Source organism: Cavia porcellus, unplaced genomic scaffold, assembly GCF_034190915.1.
Source record: "Cavia porcellus strain 051 isolate PalLab524CR breed Dunkin Hartley unplaced genomic scaffold, mCavPor4.1 scaffold_32, whole genome shotgun sequence".
Taxonomy (NCBI): domain Eukaryota; kingdom Metazoa; phylum Chordata; class Mammalia; order Rodentia; family Caviidae; genus Cavia; species Cavia porcellus.
In genome coordinates, this window is record NW_026947515.1 from 12,644,748 (window position 1) to 12,664,213 (window position 19,466).

Sequence of the window (19,466 nt, forward strand, 5' to 3'; positions counted from 1 at the left end):
TAAAGCTGTACCCCACAGAGATTTGGGCTTTAGGATATGATGAGTACCTCAGGACAGGACACAGGGCCTTTGGGGTGGTAAGCAAGCATCTTATTATCTGCCCATACATATTGGACGTTTTCAGGCATTACATTCTTGTATACTGTCACAAGCCTGAGCACATGCACGGTGGTCTATGTTAAGTCCTGCTTATATAAGTGTGTACATGGTGTGCACATGCTAAACTGTGGAGTCATGTACTTAGAGATCCTCAATCCTTCTTTGTGTTGAAGCAGTGTGAAGTGGTTTCCCACATCCTGCTCCCTCAAAGACTGGGAAACTGTGCCATTGTAAGTGACCCATCAGGCTGACTCATGCACACAAAGACTATGACAACAATAATGGTAACAGGCTAATACCACTAATCCCACCATAGTGCTGCTGATGGTCACACAGAGCCAGGTGGATCCCAAGGATCCCCACCACTGCATGAGCAGGTCCTGCTGCAAGGCCTGGAGGGCAGAGAACTCCACATCCATTTCTTGCAAGGCTTGCTGTTCTTGCTTCTGGTGATCAGGGATATAAATGCCTCATTCTACATGCAACAGGGTGCAAGTACCTCCTTGTGCTGTGGTTAGCACAGAAAGGGTCATATGGTTTTGCAAAACCACCTTTCTCATTTGAGAAGTTTCATGAGCAACATCAAAGCATGGCAAGTAAGATTTAGGGCCTGGGCCTACACTGACAAGGGTTTCAACCTAGAAGTCTAGGTCTGTGATCCTTGACCCTGGTAGCAACAGAGCCACCAAATAACCCCACCAGGCCACCTGTAGAAAATGATGGCATCTGCTGAGCGTGGTGGCACTGTAGTCCCAATAGTGCAGGTGTCTATGATGATGGGTTTGATAGTGCCCTGGATATATCGAAATCCTCAGGTGCAGTGTCCTGGTTAGTGTGTGGATAGTTATGGTGCCCATGATGACATAGACCTGTGAGGCTTCCACAGTATGCCAATTGGTGCACACCACCATGGTGAGCTTGTTTCTACCCCAAGTGTTTGTATCATTTATCAGTGACACATGGTTGTACAGGTCAAGTGGTACCTACCCCACAGTGGGGTGCCCCAATGTTGCATTTACCTGTTGAATATAAGCATCCAGTTATGCTCTTTCATTCCCTGTCATCCACCCCCAGCCATAGAACATAACAGACCCCAGTCCCTGTGGTGTGGCCATGCTCTCCGAATCAGCACCTTGATGGTCTGGCGTCTGTGTTCCAAGTCTGCTGCTTTCAATCAGTTTATTAAAGTCTGTTTATCTGCTCACAGGCTGTCATTTGCACATTGTGTAGAACTTGTCACTTAGAGGGAGTGCTGGCTGGGATAGCCTTTGGGACATCTCCTGAGGTTTCAAGTTTGTGTTATCAGCCTCTTTGTCCCAGAGCTGTAACAGTCACATTGGGACAGTTTCACTCACCTTATACTTCAACTGTTTCCCCAGCTCCCGTATCCATGGCAATGTAGGCTATATACATGTGTTACAGGTAGAGATGGGTGGTTCCTCAAATCCCCCTCCTTGGGCTAGGACCTCCTCCACCACCATGTTCTGTCAAGTATCAGGCCTCTCATGCAGCACCAGAAGACTCTCACTGGGCTATCCTGGTTATGAAGCCTTAACTGGAGGAGGAGGCGGTGCTCCCTGGGTCATGCAAGGTGACGTCTGTGGAAACCAGCCCTGATTCCAAGTCCTCCATAGGATTTGTGGTTCCATCATTTCTAAGGCCATCAGTATCTCCTTGAGAGTTGGATGGACCCCTTCCCAGTCTCTGCATATCTCTCATCATTGTCAGTTATCAGGTGAGTGAGTATTCATCCCACAAGTAGGCCCCTTGGTTATGTTTTGAAGAGCACTCAAGAGCAGACTTTATCCTTTAGGTCAAAACACACTAGTATTGGTGAGGAAGTGCAGGAAGGAGACACCTTCTGCCTTGCAGTGGTACATTCTCTTCAGAAATCATTTTGGTAGTTAATTTCAGAATAACACATCTACTATCTTAGGATTCTGTGCATGAAGTCCTCTCTATTTCAAAAAGAGAATTTTACAACATATTCACATCAACTTTGTTCCCAATAACTGAAAATTGGAATGTAAATACCGAATAACAGCTGAATGAATAAACAAACCACAGTAAGCCATGCAATGAGATTGTACTAAAAAAGCAGAGGAAAACACTGTACAGTAACCTCAGGATGATTATGCTTGGTGAAAGAAGTCAGAGGCGCCAATTTCATCCAGTCACTATATATATTTGCAAAAAATGACAGCACACATGTGAGATAGAAGGCAGATCAATCCTAGCCTACCTGATACAAAAGATAGAACTCTGTTCTCTCAGAGTTGCTGTGTATCAGGAATCCAGGAGGCTTTCATGGGGCTGCTACCATAACTGCTTAGTGAACCGAGCTGCAGACTCAGTGGAGACATCAATGTGGCAGAATCTGGTCTCAGGCTCAGTCCCTTACTTACAGGAAGGAATCAGGACAAAAGCCTGATGTCTCCTCTGTCTGTTTCCCCTTTTCTTGCTCAAGGCTCATCAGCCTCTCCTCAAGGAAGCTGCAGAGATAACAGTGGCTTCGCCAGAGCCAATGATCCAGAAGGGATAAAAAAAAGCCAAAATACTAGAATGGAGAGAACAGAAGAGGGAAAGAGCAGGAGGTTGGTCACAGTTATTTTATGTGTGCACCTTAGTGGTCGCATCACAGGACGCCTGTGTTCTGTTAGTTAAGACTGAGTCAGGGCTTGGGGATGACCTCAAGCTAGAGCCCTTGTGCATCATGCATGAGTCTCTGGGCTCACTTTCATCACTGCTACTGAAAAGTAATAATAACAACAACAACAACAATAATAAGTCACTACGTGAGGCCAATAGTAATGGGAATGGGCTAATAAGGATATGGCTGTCAGAAGACTAGTAAGGGTGTCAGCTCTTGAGCAGGAGCACAGGGCATGGGCATAGTGGGTCACACAGGTGTGAATATAGAAGCTATGGACAGACATTTGGGGGTGTAGGTCCATCCATGGTGCTGGCTTAGCCTGTGTGAGTCCTGACTTGAGACCATAGCATCAATACATAGAAGAAATGGAGATGCTTAGGGGACATAAGGATGGCTGAATCGATGAACTTCTGTCCCCTCCTGATGCCACCAGGGAAACATGTCCAGGAAGTGAGTGTCATTTCTACCTCCACACAGCAGGATCCAGGCCAGTGCACACTGTATACCACATGCATCCCACCCCTTCCTGGATTTCACATCTATTCTGTACACTGCATACACATGACAGGCCTCAACTAGAAGAGTTCTTTATGTATCATGGATATTAATTTCATATTCGATATGCAATTTGTAAATATTTTCTCCAATTATGTGGATGGATTGTCTTTACTATTTTGCTTTGTTTTTTTGTTGTTTGTTGTTGGTACAATGAATGGAAATCAAGGCCTTGCACTTTCCAAGCCGGTGCTGTGCCTCTGAACTACATCCCTGGCCTGTCTTTGTCTTTTTAAAAAGTTTTTTAATTTTTGTTTTGATTACTAGATATTTGCAGTACATGATTACATTCACCGTGGGGAGTTGGTACATGTAAACCACGTAGCTTGGTTATTTTTTTTTTTATCACCTTTCCCTTCCCTCGATTTTCCTTCCACTTCTTGACCTCCTGCATTTTTGCAAAAGTTCTACTTTCTTACTTTCCCAAGACAAAGAAAGAAAAGGGACATGCGCAGAAGAGAAGTCACATTGTTGTTATTCATGGATGACGTGATCCTGCACAGAGAGACCCAAAAAACTCACCAAAAGACTCCTAGAATTAACCAAATTTGGTGGGATAGCAGGATATAAAATCAACACAAAAATCAACATGTGTATACACAAATAGCTCCTTCTTACTCTAGAAAGAATAGCTATCATTAAGAAATCAAATAACAAATACTGGCAGCGCTGTAGAGAAAAAGAAATGTTTTTAGAGATGATTTTTTGTTTTTGTTTATATTGGTGGTTTTTAGGTACTTGACAATGAGCCAAGGCCCTCAGACTATCTTTTCTTTGTTTTTTATTTAGACTTTGGGTTACTCATATGAGAGAAACTATGTGATATTTAAGTTTCTATATTTGGTATGTTTCACTTCACACTGTGATCTCAAGATGCATCCATTTTCCTATGAATGGCTTTCTGTTGTCTGATTGCTCTGGCATATGTTTTAGATACTGAACATGTTTTGAACAGGAGTAGTGAAAGTGGAAATTGTTGTCTTTTTCCTGATTTTAGAGGGAAAACTTTCTGGTTTTCCCCATTTAATATGATGTTGGCATAAAGGTCAGCTGTAAGTGACTTTTGTCAGATTGAGATAAGGCCTCTCTATACTTATTAAAAGCTTTTTAAAATCATGAATGAATGTTGGATTTTGTCAAAGGTTTTTGGCTGTATCCATTAAAATGAACATGTGATTTTTGACCTTGCTTCTATTTATTGGTGTATGACATTTACTGATTTGTGTATGTTGACCCATTCTTATATCCTTGGGATGAAGCTTGCTTGGTTATGATGCATGATCTTTTTGATGATTTGTTGCATTCTGTTTACCAGTATCTTGTTGAGGATTTTTATGTCTAGGTTGATGAAGGAGATTGACTCTTTCTCAGTTGGGTTCTTGTCTAATCTTGGAGTCAGAGTAATACTAGCTCCCAAGAATGACTTCGAGAGTATTCTTTGCATTTTAATTCATTAAAAGCTTTGAGAAGTACTGGTATGAGCTCTTCTCTGAAGTTGTTTTAGAATTCAGCAGTGAATCTATCAGGGCCTGGGCTTTTGTTAGTTGGTAGGGTTTTATTACTGCTTCAATTTCATTGCCTGTCATTGGATTATTCAGGGTTTTTACATTTTCTTGGTTTAGTTTTATCTTGGTTCGTATGTATCTAGGAATGTATCCATTTCTTGTGGATTCCTCAATTTAATGGAGCACAGGTCTTTAAAGTAGTAGTTACTAATAATCTGAATTTGGCAGTAAAGCATTGTGATGTTATTCTTTGTGTGTGGTGTGTATGTGTGTCTTTTTGATACAGGGTCTTGCTATGCAGTTCGGGTTGGACTTGAGCTCACTTTGTAGCCCATACTGGTCCCAAACTCACAAGGATGCCCCTGCCTCAGCCTCCCAAGTGCTGGGATTACAGTCATGAACTACCATGCCTGGCACCTTTTTCATTTCTAATTGTATTGATTTGGCTTTTTTATTTTTCTTTTTGGTAATATCGGCTAAGAATCTGTCTATTTTATTATTTGAAGAACAAACTCTTGAATTCATTAATTCTTTATATTTGTTTGTCTCAATTCCATTAATTTCTGCTCTGATCTTTATAATTTCCCTCCTAGCACTAGCTTTGTATTTGGGTTGTCCTTATTTTTCCAGGAACCTGAAGCACATCATTTGGTTATTTGTTTGGGCTTTCTGTTTTTCTGATGTAGGCATTATGGCCATAAACTTGTCTCTTAGGACTGTTTTCATTGTGTCTCACAGATTCTGGTAGTTGTACTGACATTATTGTTTGAGTCTAGGAACTAATTTCTTTTTCTTTTTCTTTTTTTTTTTTTGGTTCCAAGGATCAAACTCATGACTTCATGCCTGCCAGGCAGGGGCTTACGCCGCTGAGCTAAATCCCCAGGAGGAACTAATTTCTTGCTCAGTTTCTTCTGTGACTCATTGATCATTCATGAGTATATGTTTGCATTCTTTCTGTGCTTTCCTTTGCCATTCTTTTGTAGTTTCAGTGCAAAGTGATCTGATAGTATGTAGGGTAATTCTGATTCTTTTGCACTTACTTATTTTATAGGCTAGTATGTGGTCTATGTTGAAGAAAGTTCCATATACTTCTGAGAAGAAAACATATTCTGTTGTTGAATGGGATGCTCTATAGATAGCTATTAAATCTTTTTCATTGAAAGTTTGGTTCAACCCTGATATTTCTTTGGTGATATTTTGGCGAGTTGATCTATTTGTAACAATAGGATATTGAGGTCTCCCCACTATAATCTTGTTGACATTTATCTGATCTTTTATTTCCATTTGTTCAACAAAGTTGGTTGTACTGGTGTTTGGTGCCTACAGGTTTGCAATTGTTATCTCTTCCTGATGTGTGTGTTCCCTTAACTGATGTGTGTGTAGTGACTCTCTTTAACTCTTCTGATCAGTTTTCACTTGAAGTCTACTCTTACATGGTCTCTAGTTCCCACTGCATGGAATACTGTTTGTCATGCTTTGATTTTTAGTGTGAGCTACATAGTAAGACCCTGTCTCAAAAAGAAAATCAAGAGAGAGAGAGAGAGAGAAGGAAAGAAAGAGAAGAAAAGAAAAAGTCCAAAAAAAGTCCCCTGTGCTTTTGAATGAGTCTTTTCTTTCCAGGGTCTGCAGCTTTGGCAGCCAGCTAACATGGGGAGGGACAGTGAGGCATTGTTGAGACCTGTTTTGCTTCCGCACTTACATTTCTATATGAATGCTGGATGCTGCCCTGCCTTTTCTACTGGACATGGGCAGTCAGTGGTGTCTGCCTTGAGGCTGCACTCAGTCTAGCAGCTCCCACTTTCCTTGTCCCTCTGTGCACCCCAAGTCAGTTTTCTCTCACTAGCTTTTAGTCTGTGGATTTGTGAGGTGCAAAGCCAGAGAGATGAACCAGTGCAGGGGTGCAGGAATGGGGAGGGCTCCACGCTCCCCTCAGCTCCTGGGAGGGGCATCTGCCCAGGAGAGATGGAGTGGCTCTAGGGAGAGACACTGAGAGATGCCCTCAGCTACTATAAACTGCAAAAACACAGTGTTTTGTTCTGAAAGTGACTCTTTGGTAAAGCAGGATGGAGTTGGGGAGGAAGTGCAGTTCGGTGCCTGCCACATTTGAGAGGATTTAATCCAGAGCCATTTGAGGAAGGGATTAATTATTTGGGACTGAGCCCAGAGCAACTGCAGAGCACAGGGTCTGAGGAGCGCAGCTCCATCTTCCCTCCACTCCTGCTCCAGAGGCCCTTTATATACCCAAGGCCATGGCAACCACCCACAGGGAGCCCCATCCTTGCTCATGTTACAAAACAGAGCTGCTGACCTCTGAGGAAGATGTAGGTTGGTTGGGGAATCAGGCAGTCTGCTAGACTTAGTGCCAGCACCTGCACACCCAGCCCTTCTCTAAGCCACACTTGCCTGGTCTGGTTTCTCAGCACGGAGTTTGGGACACCCACCTCCCTCCCGGTCTGAGCTTAAACTCCCAGGGGGCTCTGGCCAGCCCGCACAACTTCACTACTATCTCCTGGGGCCATCTCCCACCCAGTCACTGCGGAAGGGTGGACCACTTCTGCTCTGCAGTTGCTCTGGGCTCAGTCCCAAATAATTAATCCCTTCCTCAAATGGCTCTGGGTTAAATCCTCTCAAATGTGGCAGGCACCAAACTGCACTTCCTCCCCAACTCCATCCTGCTTTACCAAAGAGTCACTTTCAGAACAAAATACTGTGTTTTTGCAGTTTATAGTAGCTGAGGGCATCTCTCAGTGTCTCTCCCTAGAGCCACTCCATCTCTCCTGGGCAGATGCCCCTCCCAGGAGCTGAGGGGAGCGTGGAGCCCTCCCCATTCCTGCACCCCTGCACTGGTTCCTCTCTCTGGCTTTGCAGTTTCCAGTCTTCCTAGCAGCTCCTTCCCATTCACCTCCTTCCTTCTCTTCTCTACATTGTAGTTTGACTCTAGACCCTGGAAGTCCACACTTTGTTGGCAGCCTCTACTCCACCATTTCAGGTTTCCTCCTTTTTACTTTTGATGATGTTCTTTGATGCATAAAAATTTTAAATTTGATGAAGTTCGATTCATCTTTTTGCTGTTTTTACTGCCTGTGCTTTTCATGTCATGTCCAGGAAATCACTGCGGACACCAATGACATTCAACTTTGCCCTTTGTTATCTTCTAAACATTTTATTCGATTTTTCTTTTTTGGATTTCATTGCATTTTGAGTTAGGTGCCACAGGTGCCCTCCTCACATCTCTAGCAATCGACAGTCGCCTTTCCTCCTTTCCAGTTCAGCTCTGCATTTTGTATTTTCATTATGTTTTTATCATGCATGTTTTCAGGCTTGAAGCTGTAAAGACTTCCCTGTGAGCTCTGTTGAGCAGTTTAACCAGAAATGTCAGATTTTTGTCTTGCTTTTCTTATATTTCAAATATATTGTGACCACAGAGTTCCTATTTGGGGGATTATTTGTTCAGTTTCTCTGGTCATGGTCACAGCTTATGTGAAAGGGCGAGTGGCCCTGGGCTGAGAATGACACAGGACAGGGGGCGGCTGTGAGTGGAGGAAAATGGGAAGGACCTCTGTGGAGGGAAGATGGAGCTGCGCTCCTCAGACCACGTGTGTCAGAGTACTGGACAGTAACCAAGATGCGGCGGAGGGCTGAAGGCTGTGGCTGGTGCTAAGACACACATGGACAAGCAGCAGCCCCGTATATCCGCATCTCCTTCTACCTGCTGCTCCCTTGACTGCACATGTGTAATGCCCAGCTTTTCCTGCAGAAGCAGCTCTAAAGGTGAGAAGAAACGCCCTGAATAGCTCCAGGCATGACCATATGTCCCATGAAACACACAAAGAAAGATCAAAACATGTGAATGTAAGAGGGCAATTCAGATGAACCTAGGGAAACAATGGGATTTCCAGAGCCTGAACACCCAGAAATGTCATGTATTTATCCATGCTCCATGCACCCACCCATCATTCTACAAATCTATTTAGAGGCAACCCTAGCATTGCAAGGTGAGGGGTCTCATCAACCTCTGGCTAAGGTCCAAGAGCGGCTCCAAACTGAGCATGGTGACACTCGCCTGTAATCCCAGCACTTGGGAGGCTGAGGAAGGAGGATCATTGCAAGTTAGAGACCAGCCTGGCCTACAAAATGAGCTCAAGCCCAGCATGAACTGCACAGCGAGACTCTGTCTCAAAAGCACATTAAAAAAAACAAAACAGGGGTTCCAACCCCACCCCACTCTTTGTTCTTGCAGAAGAACCCAAGTGGAAAGAGGAGTTCTGTTTTAAAAGTCCAGAGTCCTAAGTTCTCTGCTTGGCTTTGTAGCCTGACTGTTCTGAATCCCAGAGACCTCCTCAGCTATAAAACGGGACAGTTAACAGAGCATGGGTGGAAACTTTCCAGATTGAACATTCCAGGTCAGACCCTTAAGCCACTGATGTCATAATACGGAATTTGCTTGTGAATGGCACAAAGCTCCTCCCAGCTCTGCTGTTCTCTTCATCATGGGAACAAGATGGATTCATCCTGGATCTTCCCTACTTGTGATTGTGTACTATGGGCAGATCTTGGCACAGTTTAGGATTGTGGGTGATGCAAATGTAGGTGTGACTACAGACCTAAAGGACTATGGGAACAGACAAGGGCTCTGGGTGGGGACAGGGGCCCCCAGAATCACGTAACCCCCTTCCTGCAGCTGTGCCCTACAATGAAACTGAGGCAAAGCGGTTCCTGAATTATTATGAACAAACAGCCAATACTGTGTTGAAGGAGTTTGTGGAAGCCACTTGGAACTATGTCACCAACATCACCAAGCCAAATCGAGAGGAAATGGTATGGTTCCACCTTCCTGCCGCCTACTCTTTCTGTCCTTTCCTCTTCTCAGGGGTTATTGGGAATTAGGACCCCACGTGCTGACCCCTGTCTAGAGTCAGAGGAAAGAGGGAAGCTGCGAAGCACATGTTAAAGTGAGCTGCAAGCTCCAGGTCTCTTAGTGGCCCCAAACTTGTTTTACATAAGAGTCTGATGGTTCTTCTTCCTTTTTAAATCCTTCTTCCTTCATTCTAGGAACCCAAGATCCTCTTAGTAAACCTTCAATGATTTTGGCCTCTTAAAATGGGATTTGGGAGTGGGAAGGGGAGTCATGGCCCTGGGAGTTCAATGGGGACACCAACTGCCTTTCTCAACCTGCCACAACAAATGTGGTGACCTTCTTTCCAGCTTCAGAAGGAACTAGAAAGGTCCCAGTTCATGAAATACTTTAGCACCTGGGCCCACCTGTTTAACATCACCCAGATCCAGGACCCAACAGTGAAGCGCATGCTGAGTAAACTGAAGGAAATTGGCAAGGCAGCCTTACCATATGAAGAGCTTTGGGAGGTGATGGACAGAGCCCCAGGACTCCAGGCACACTCTCCCTAGCCCAGGGATTGGTGGATCATACCTGGTGGGGAACCAGTGTCTGGGGCAGGAGGTGAACAGTCAGAGCAATAGCAAATTTCCTGTATGGGAGGAGGGTGGGTGTTTGAAACAGACCCATCCCTTCTGGTTTGTGGAGTTAGTGCTACTGGCAGCTCAGGGCACAGGCCTGTCCTGGGTGACACTTGTCCCCCCAGTACAACAAGCTTGTGGCCTACATGGAAACAGCATACAACCTGGCCGAAGTGTGCCTGGATGAAGGGCCCTGCATGATCCTGGAGCCTGGTAGGTGCCCAAGCCCTGCCCCTTCTGGGGCTCCCCCAAGCCTAACTGTGCTCCCTTGGAGAAAGGCACCTGGGGTGGATAATGGCAGAGGCGGGAGCGACATGGGAGTCCCATGTGACTTCTTTTCTGGACACAGATCTCCAAGAAGTCATGGCTACCTCCAGGGACCACAGAGAGCTGCTATGGGCCTGGGAGGGCTGGCGGGACTCTGTGGGTCGCCAACTCCGCCCCATCTTCTGGCAGTGTGTGGAGCTCAGAATAAAGCTGCACAACTCAATGGTGAGCAGTCTGGATGTAAGTGGGTCACAGGAAAGTACTCAACAAGGGGCAAAGTTGAGTCTTCAGAGGGAGGCACAGGATCCCAGACCCTCAGGTGCAGGCCTGTAGCTGGGCCCCACAAATGTCAATAGAGTAGCTACTATGTACTAGATGCTACAGAGGTTCTGAGTCTAACTAGGTGAAAAATAGAAGCATGCTTGTCCTGTGGGCTTGCAGTCCTGTAAGGAAATACCGTGGTCAAGACACACTGGTCTTTAACACCACTTATGATGATGGTGCAGAGATGGTGCTGAGGGAGGAAACGAGGAAAGCCTCCAGCACTTACTCATGCTCAAAACACGGCCAAGAGCCAGCCAGGCAGGAAGAAAATGGCCCCCTGGGAGAGAGGCAGAGTTTGGAGAATCTGAAAGAAGCCCATATGGCCACTGGGATGTGGTTGAGGGAGGGCCCAAGCTGGGTGACAGAGGAAAGGAGGCTGCAGGCATGGTGAGGATGAGGAGGGAATCACTGTGAGCTAGAGAGGGCAGAGCCTTGAAGGCATGGAAAGGAGCTCACACTGGGGCTTCGCTTCAAGCTCTTCCCTCTCTGATCCGACCCAACATGGATATCAGCCTTGGCAGGTAATAGTCCCATTTTGTAGATGAAGATCCAGACAACCAGGGAGCTTGAACAGCTTCCCAAGGAGGCACCTAGGTCTCCGACCTGCAAAACCGGGCTAAGGTGGGTAGGGTGAGTGCCTGGCGAGTCCCCTCTCCTGCCCTAGGGTACAAAGACATGGGACAACTGTGGCGTGCTAAGTACGAGTCAGACATCCTGGAGCAAGACCTGGAGCAGATTTACCAGGAGCTGCAGCTCTCTACCTAAATCTGCATGCATATGTGCACCGTGCCCTGTACCGCCACTATGGGCCTGAACTCATCAGTTTGAGGGGGCCTATCCCTGCCCACCTGCTGGGTAAGGGTCTGCTGATTGCAGGGATGGGTATTCAGTCAGCAGGCAGACTGTTGTCACCTCCTCTTAACCCTTCCACTCTCCTTCCAGGGGACATGTGGGCTCAGTCCTGGAACAACATCCTAGACATGGTTCTGCCTTTCCCTAAGAAGCCCCCCGTAGACATCACACACATGATGAAACGTCAGGTCAGTGCTTGGCCTCTGGATGTCCCTACCCTCCAGTCCCTGGAACAATAGGGCAGTGTACATGTTTTCCCTCCCCGCCACAGCACTGGAGATCTGAGAAAATGTTTGAAGAGGCTGACAAATTCTTCACCTCCTTGGGGATGCTGTCTGTCCCACCCGATTTCTGGAAAAAGTCAATGCTGGAGAGGCCGACCGATGGACGGTCGGTGGAATGTCAGGCCTCTGCCTGGGACTTCTACACTGGCAATGACTTCAGGTAACTATCATCAACATGGCCAGCTGCTAGAATTACAGTTCTACATCCTCGTCCCATCCCACATCTGCCTGTCACAGGCCACATTAAGGGAGGAGTCAGGACGGGAGGGCCCAGTCAAGGGAGGGGAGATGTAAGCCAGAAGTACAGAAGGGGAGATGGACGCGGAAGCCATGGTCTTGGTCACTGATTGGATATAGGGCCTGGAGTGGGAAAGACAGCAACCAAAGCCCTCTGATCCCCAGCCTGTTCATGCCAGTTCCTTAAAGAGGTCTGAACTGAGAAGTTTACCCATCTTCCCAGTGCATTTTCATGCTCTTGATCTTTGTCCTTTAACTCTAGGGTCAAGAAATGCACTGAAGTGGCCCTAGAAGACATGCTGTCCGTCTTCCACCTGATGGGTCATATCCAATACTTCATGCAATACCAGAACCTGTCTGTAATCTTCCGGGAAGGTGCCAACCCTGCTTTTGAAGAGGCTGTGGGGACAATGGTCACACTCTCTTCCTCTTCCCACAGGCACTTGTTCAGCACAGGCCTGATCAGCCTCCGGCAGCAGGACTCAGGTTGTGGGGATCAAAGGGACAATAGGAAGGCAGCCTGAGCCTGGGGTTGCAGCTTGAGGGGAGTGGGTGGGGCCATCCAGGCATGGGTAAAGGAAGGGAGAGCTCTGGAGCTACACACTAATTGCCCTGACACTCATCCCCAGAGGAGGAAGTCAATTACCTGATGGGCATGGCCCTGGAGAAGATTGCTTTCATCCCCTTCAGCTATCTAATGGACCTGTTTCGCTGGAAGGTCTTTGATGGCACCATTGAGAAGAACATCTACAACCAGGAGTGGTGGAACCTCAGGTGGGAAGGTGCTCCTCTGGACTTTCAGCTCCCCCACACATGGTGTAGGTAGAGCTTGACTACCACTGCCAGAGGGTGATGGTGGCCTCGCCTTTAAAAGCAGAGTAGGGTACAATGTTGGTGACTCTTGGGCTTAGAGAAACCCCAAGACAGTGTGAGATGTTTGCTGCCAGCAGACAAAAGCACCCATGCTGTAGTGCACAGAGCCAGTGTGGGGAATCCTGAAGCCTCATTCTGAATCTGGCACCGGCACTGAGCTGGTCTCAATCTCTCCAGCTTCAGTCTCCTTTGTGAAAAAGGCATCCTGACAGGCTTCCCCTGTTCCTTGGTTGGCTAGGAAACTCCCATCATGATTGCTCCTGGAATTCCTCAAGAACAGAACATTGACCACCAAGCAGGCCCCCTTACCTCTCTCCTACCTTCTTCCCACAGTGAGGCCGGGAAGACAGATGAACAGGGCCTCAGCACTTGTCCTCTGGGAAAGAGTGGCCATAGCAGGGAGGCAGGCTCCCTGCCCTAACACACAGGTCTGGCTGCCAGAGGCTTGGCATCCCAAAGCTTTCAAAGGAGTTTGCCTGCAGTCAGGCAGGTCATTTTGGTTGGATATTAAATACGGATGAGCAGAGCTTCTCCCTATCCACCAGGTGTCATAATGACTGGGTTACGGCTGCTGGACAGGATGACACGGACTACTGTGTGAGACCTGCAGCTCCTCTGCTACCACTCTGTATTGTCCTCATTCAAAATGATTACTTCCCCGCAGCAGTGTCCAGCACTCACAGAGGTTACATGTTCAGGTTGAGGTCACACCCTAGCAGGGGCAGAACTGGGTGCTCCTCCTCCTCCTCCTCTTGTTCTCCTACCCCCGGCCCATGATTTCAAGTGCAGGTCTCTCTGGTGGAGTCCACAATGCCCTGACTTTGTTTCCTCCAAGAGCACTTCCCCTCACTACCCCAGCTCTCTGAGGCATCCAAAAGGAGCCCTGTCCTTTCTCTACCAGCCACACTCACCTCCAACCAGCCAATGAGCTCCAGGGCTGAATGACGGTTTGCTGCCTGGGCCTTGAGCAAGGAACCTCCAAAAGAACCTCCCAACAGTCTACTCACCCCGGGATGGTTCCCAGGTACCAGTGAACCAACAGTACAACACCAAGTCTCCCAATGACGTTGTCAAATGTCACATCATTTTACTCCCCGTTTTACAGTCATTGTATACGAAGGCTCAGTGACAGTCAGTCCCACAATCTCCCACAGCAGCACAGTGCAGAGGACCAGCACAGCCTCATGCAGTCAGTCTGCCAGTGACTAGTGTTGGGTCCTAAGTCCACTTAGTTGATTTCTAAATCTTGGTTTCCTCATCGGTGCAAAGGGCACAATAATAGTAGTACCATGCCACAGGCATGTTTCTTTGGTGTCGTCTTAGCACTATTTACTAGAGGAAGTTACCTCATTCCTGCCCCATAATCTGTTCCCTTTCATTAGGATGGATGCAAGCAGAGACTTGGCCTTGCTCCTTTCCTCTGTGACACCTCTCCAGAACCTAGGCCTGTGTTGAGAGAGTGCAGGAGTCCATACACACAGCTCAGAGCGTAGAGGAAGTGCTCAATATTATCTGCTCTTATGGTTTCATTCTGATTCCCAATCCAAAGTGTTTTCAGTTATTTAATGAATGAAAATATATCGACTATTGTCTGCAAGCCAGGTCCAATTGCAGTAGACCACCCAGGTCCTTTGAAAAACCGTATGCTCTGAGATCCTTCAGGGACCTCTACCAGGACCTTGTTTTTCTCCTGCCAGGTTAAAGTACCAAGGCCTGTGCCCACCTGTTCCTCGGACAGAGGATGACTTTGACCCAGCTGCCAAGTTCCATGTACCTGCCAATGTACCCTACACTCGGTAAAGCTCTGGGCCCTATCAGCAGAGTCAGCTCTGGAGGTGGGCTTTGGGAGGCATGGGATGAGGCTGCCGATATCTAGCAAGGCCCTGGGTCCAAATGCTACCTGTTCCTCTGTCTACCTTTTCCCACCAGATTGCACAGCCTTCTTAGGTCTGTGCCCTGCAGTCCTTTGGGTTTCTCCATTAGATCCTGTGTGAAGGGCAGAGAAGGTGGGAATATTCTAATCCAAATCCTCCCTGTTGCCCAGGGGAGAAAGGAAAGGGGAAGGTTAGGGTTGGGGTCACCACTGGTTCACAAAGCTACACAAGGAAGGTCCTTGTATTCTAGGCCAACTCAAGACAGGCCTTGCCCAGGCAGCCTGCATCAGGTGGTGACTGTTGGCATGCACCCTGGCATGCAGACCGGAGCTGCCTAGGCTGAAGTGGCCTGGGGTTTCTCAACCCTGATCCTATCCCCCAACCTTCCCTTGTGTTCCAGATATTTCATTAGGACGGTGCTCCAGTTCCAGTTGCATGAAGCTCTGTGCAATGCCTCGGGCTACGTGGGTCCACTGCACCAGTGTGACATCTATGGCTCAAAGACAGCTGGGAGGATCCTCGGGTGAGTGGCCTCTTCCCTCATTTGTTCTCAGCTGCTCTGTTTCCCTTGGAAGCAGCACTGCTCAAGGCCCCCTTTCCTCACCCAGCCTCCTTGGGCTACCAGGGCAGAACTTCACTGAGCTTCCATCCTGCTGCTAGATCACCCTCATGTCAGACTGCACTCTTTCCTACATGAATTGGAGCACATTTCTTCTTACTGACCACTTTATGGTCAGACACTATTGGACCCCTTCTGCTAATAACCACACACACAGACATACAGACACTCAATCAAACCATCTCTCCTGCTCTGTGGTGTTTCCTTTTGTTTCATTGTGCTCTTGAAGTAGACTAGGAGAGGCTGGTGAACCTGAATCGAAAGCACAAAGCTCTTCTTAAGACACACCAGGCTCTCTGATGAGTGTTCTTACTGTTTTATACTAGTAGCGCTTAGCTTTGCGAAATAAATATTACTATCTCTATTTTACAAATAATGCAACCAGAGGTCAGGGAGGCCACAAGATGAGGACTCCCTGAGGCAGCAAGAAGCAAAACCATGCTTTGAACCCAGAACTGATTCCAAAACATTGTCTTTCACACTGTTTCCTCCATCAGTTAAAGGGTAATAGCCTTGGTGAAATTAACGTCAAGTCTACTTCAGCCACTGAGATGTGCAGCCCATCCACTGATGTGGGCTTTTTCCCATTGATTTCCACTAATTTCAATGTGTCTGTTTCACTAATTGGTCAAGGTTGCTTTAAATCTTACTCATGTTCCCAAAAGATTCAGAATGTCACCTAATTTAGTATCCTCTGCATACTTAATGAGCGTACTTGTGAGTCTACCATGCAGTATGCCTGTAGCCAGCAGGCCAGATGGAATTGCAATGCTGGCTCCCTGGGCTTTACTCACAGGACGGGATGAATCTTGCATTACCAACATCTCCCTTGTCTATTTGTTCTGTACCTTTTCTTACTATGAGGGGGCATTCTGGGTGATTCCTAGCTTTGAGCTTTTCTGAGTATGTTCAATACAAACGTACCTCTCTACTCCTTGTATTCTTGTCCCCTCATGTATTCACCCAGAAAAAATGTACTCGTGCCAGTGCCAACCAACCACCCTGAGTCCAGCAGGGGGAAGCAGATCTGAAATAATTAGACTCCACACAATGAGAGAGGTGTGGAAGGCCTTGGTGGAGGGTTAAAAGATTGTGTTTGGAAACCAAGGAAGGATCTCTGTACCAAGAATAGCAGATGTCTGTTTTCTTTACATCAGCTCACTTTAATTCCTCCTTCTCCCACCTCCTTGCTGCGCATTAGACCTTGGCCATTCTCACCACTTCCGTCCTCCACCCACCCTGGTGTAGAGGGCTGTCAGGGTCTGACTGGCTCCAAAGTAGACGACCAGTCATACCCCACCCTCACTCACCAGTCCTGCTACATCGCCATCCAGACCCCCGATCCAGGAAGATACTGACCCTTCCAAACTGACAGCTTCAAACATCACTTTCTGGGCAGTGGGAGGATGAGAGGCTCCTCAGAAATGAGGATATTACAAGTTTGTGAACATTGAAATGGCAGCAAAGTGGAATGTGGGCTGCACGAGGGAGAGAGAAAAGACAAGGTGGGAATTGGGCAGGAAGGAAAAGCAGTGGTTACTGCACCTGGCCAGGTTGGCCTGCTGCATTATACACCAATCAATGAGCAAGAGAGTATCATAAAAGAGAAAGAATGAGAGGAGTCACTCAACTCTCAAGGCTAGGACATGGGGATATCCATGAGCTCAGGCATGTTGTAATTGGAGGTTAACTAAAAGCAACTTAGTGGTAGAGCACCTAATATAACAAGCATGAGGCCTGGGTGTAACCCTCAGGATCACCACCAAAGATTTAACCTAACAGACATGAGACCTGGGTACAATCATCAGGATCAACACCAAAGATTTAACCTAACAAGCATGAGGCCCTGGGTGCAGTCCTCCGGAATACCACCAAACATTTAACCTAACAAGCATGAGGCCTGGGTGCACTCGTTAGGATCACCACCAAGGATTTAACCTAACAAGCATGAGACCCAGGGTGCAGTCCTCCGGATCACGACCAAAGATTTAACCTAACAAGCATGAGACCTGGGTGCAGACCTCAGGATCCCCACCAAGGATTTAACCTAACAAGCAAGAGGCCCTGGGTGCACTCGTTAGGATCACCACCAAGGATTTAACCTAACAAGCATGAGACCCAGGGTGCAGTCCTCCGGATCACGACCAAAGATTTAACCTAACAAGCATGAGACCTGGGTGCAGACCTCAGGATCCCCACCAAGGATTTAACCTAACAAGCAAGAGGCCCTGGGTGCACTCGTTAGGATCACCACCAAGGATTTAACCTAACAAGCATGAGACCCAGGGTGCAGTCCTCCGGATCACGACCAAAGATTTACCCTAACAAGCATAAGGCCTGGGTGCAGACCTCAGGATCCCCACCAAGGATTTAACCTAACAAGCATGAGGCCCTGGGTGCAGTCCTCCGGATCACCACCAAAGATTTAACCTAACAAGCATGAGGCCTGGGTGTAACCCTCCGGATCACGACCAAAGATTTAACCTAACAAGCATAAGGCCTGGGTGTAACCCTCCGGATCACCACCAAAGATTTAACCTAACAAGCATAAGGCCTGGGTGTAACCCTCCAGATCACCACCAAAGATTTAACCTAACAAGCATAAGGCCTGGGTGTAACCCTCCGGATCACCACCAAAGATTTAACCTAACAAGCATGAGGCCTGGGTGTAACCCTCCGGATCACCACCAAGGATTTAACCTAACAAGCATGAGGCCCTGGGTGCAGTCCTCCGGATCACCACCAAAGATTTAACCTAACAAGCATGAGGCCTGGGTGTAACCCTCCGGATCACGACCAAAGATTTAACCTAACAAGCATGAGGCCTGGGTGTAACCCTCCGGATCACCACCAAAGATTTAACCTAACAAGCATGAGGCCTGGGTGTAACCCTCCGGATCACCACCAAAGATTTAACCTAACAAGCATGAGGCCTGGGTGTAACCCTCCGGATCACCACCAAAGATTTAACCTAACAAGCATGAGGCCTGGGTGTAACCCTCCGGATCACGACCAAAGATTTAACCTAACAAGCATAAGGCCTGGGTGTAACCCTCCGGATCACCACCAAAGATTTAACCTAACAGGCATGAGGCCTGGGTGTAACCCTCCGGATCACCACCAAAGATTTAACCTAACAAGCATAAGGCCTGGGTGTAACCCTCCGGATCACCACCAAAGATTTAACCTAACAAGCATAAGGCCTGGGTGTAACCCTCCGGATCACGACCAAAGATTTAACCTAACAAGCATGAGGCCTGGGTGTAACCCTCCGGATCACCACCAAAGATTTAACCTAACAAGCATAAGGCCTGGGTGTAACCCTCCGGATCACCACCAAAGATTTAACCTAACAAGCATAAGGCCTGGGTGTAACCCTCCAGATCACGACCAAAGATTTAACCTAACAGGCATGAGGCCTGGGTGTAACCCTCCGGATCACCACCAAGGATTTAACCTAACAAGCATGAGGCCCTGGGTGCAGTCCTCCGGATCACCACCAAAGATTTAACCTAACAAGCATGAGGCCTGGGTGTAACCCTCAGGATCCCCACCAAAGATTTAACCTAACAGGCATGAGGCCTGGGTACAACCATCAGGATCCCCACCAAAGATTTAACCTAACAGGCATGAGGCCTGGGTACAACCATCAGGATCAACACCAAAGATTTAACCTAACAGGCACGAGGCCTGGGTACAACCATCAGGATCCCCACCAAAGATTTAACCTAACAAGCATGAGGCCTGGCTGCAATCGTTAGGATCACCACCAAAAAATAAATAGATGAATAGATAAATAGGTTCATTTCAAAGAGTTTATTCAGGATTTCTCTCCGTTTCACAGCAAGG

The 19,466-nt window shown here is 47.3% G+C and overlaps 1 pseudogene; it reads left to right on the forward strand.

Moving 5' to 3' along the window:
• The window catches only part of LOC100715294 (angiotensin-converting enzyme-like protein Ace3), a 53,803-nt pseudogene that overhangs the window by 31,172 nt on the left and 3,165 nt on the right, over positions 1 to 19,466 (forward strand).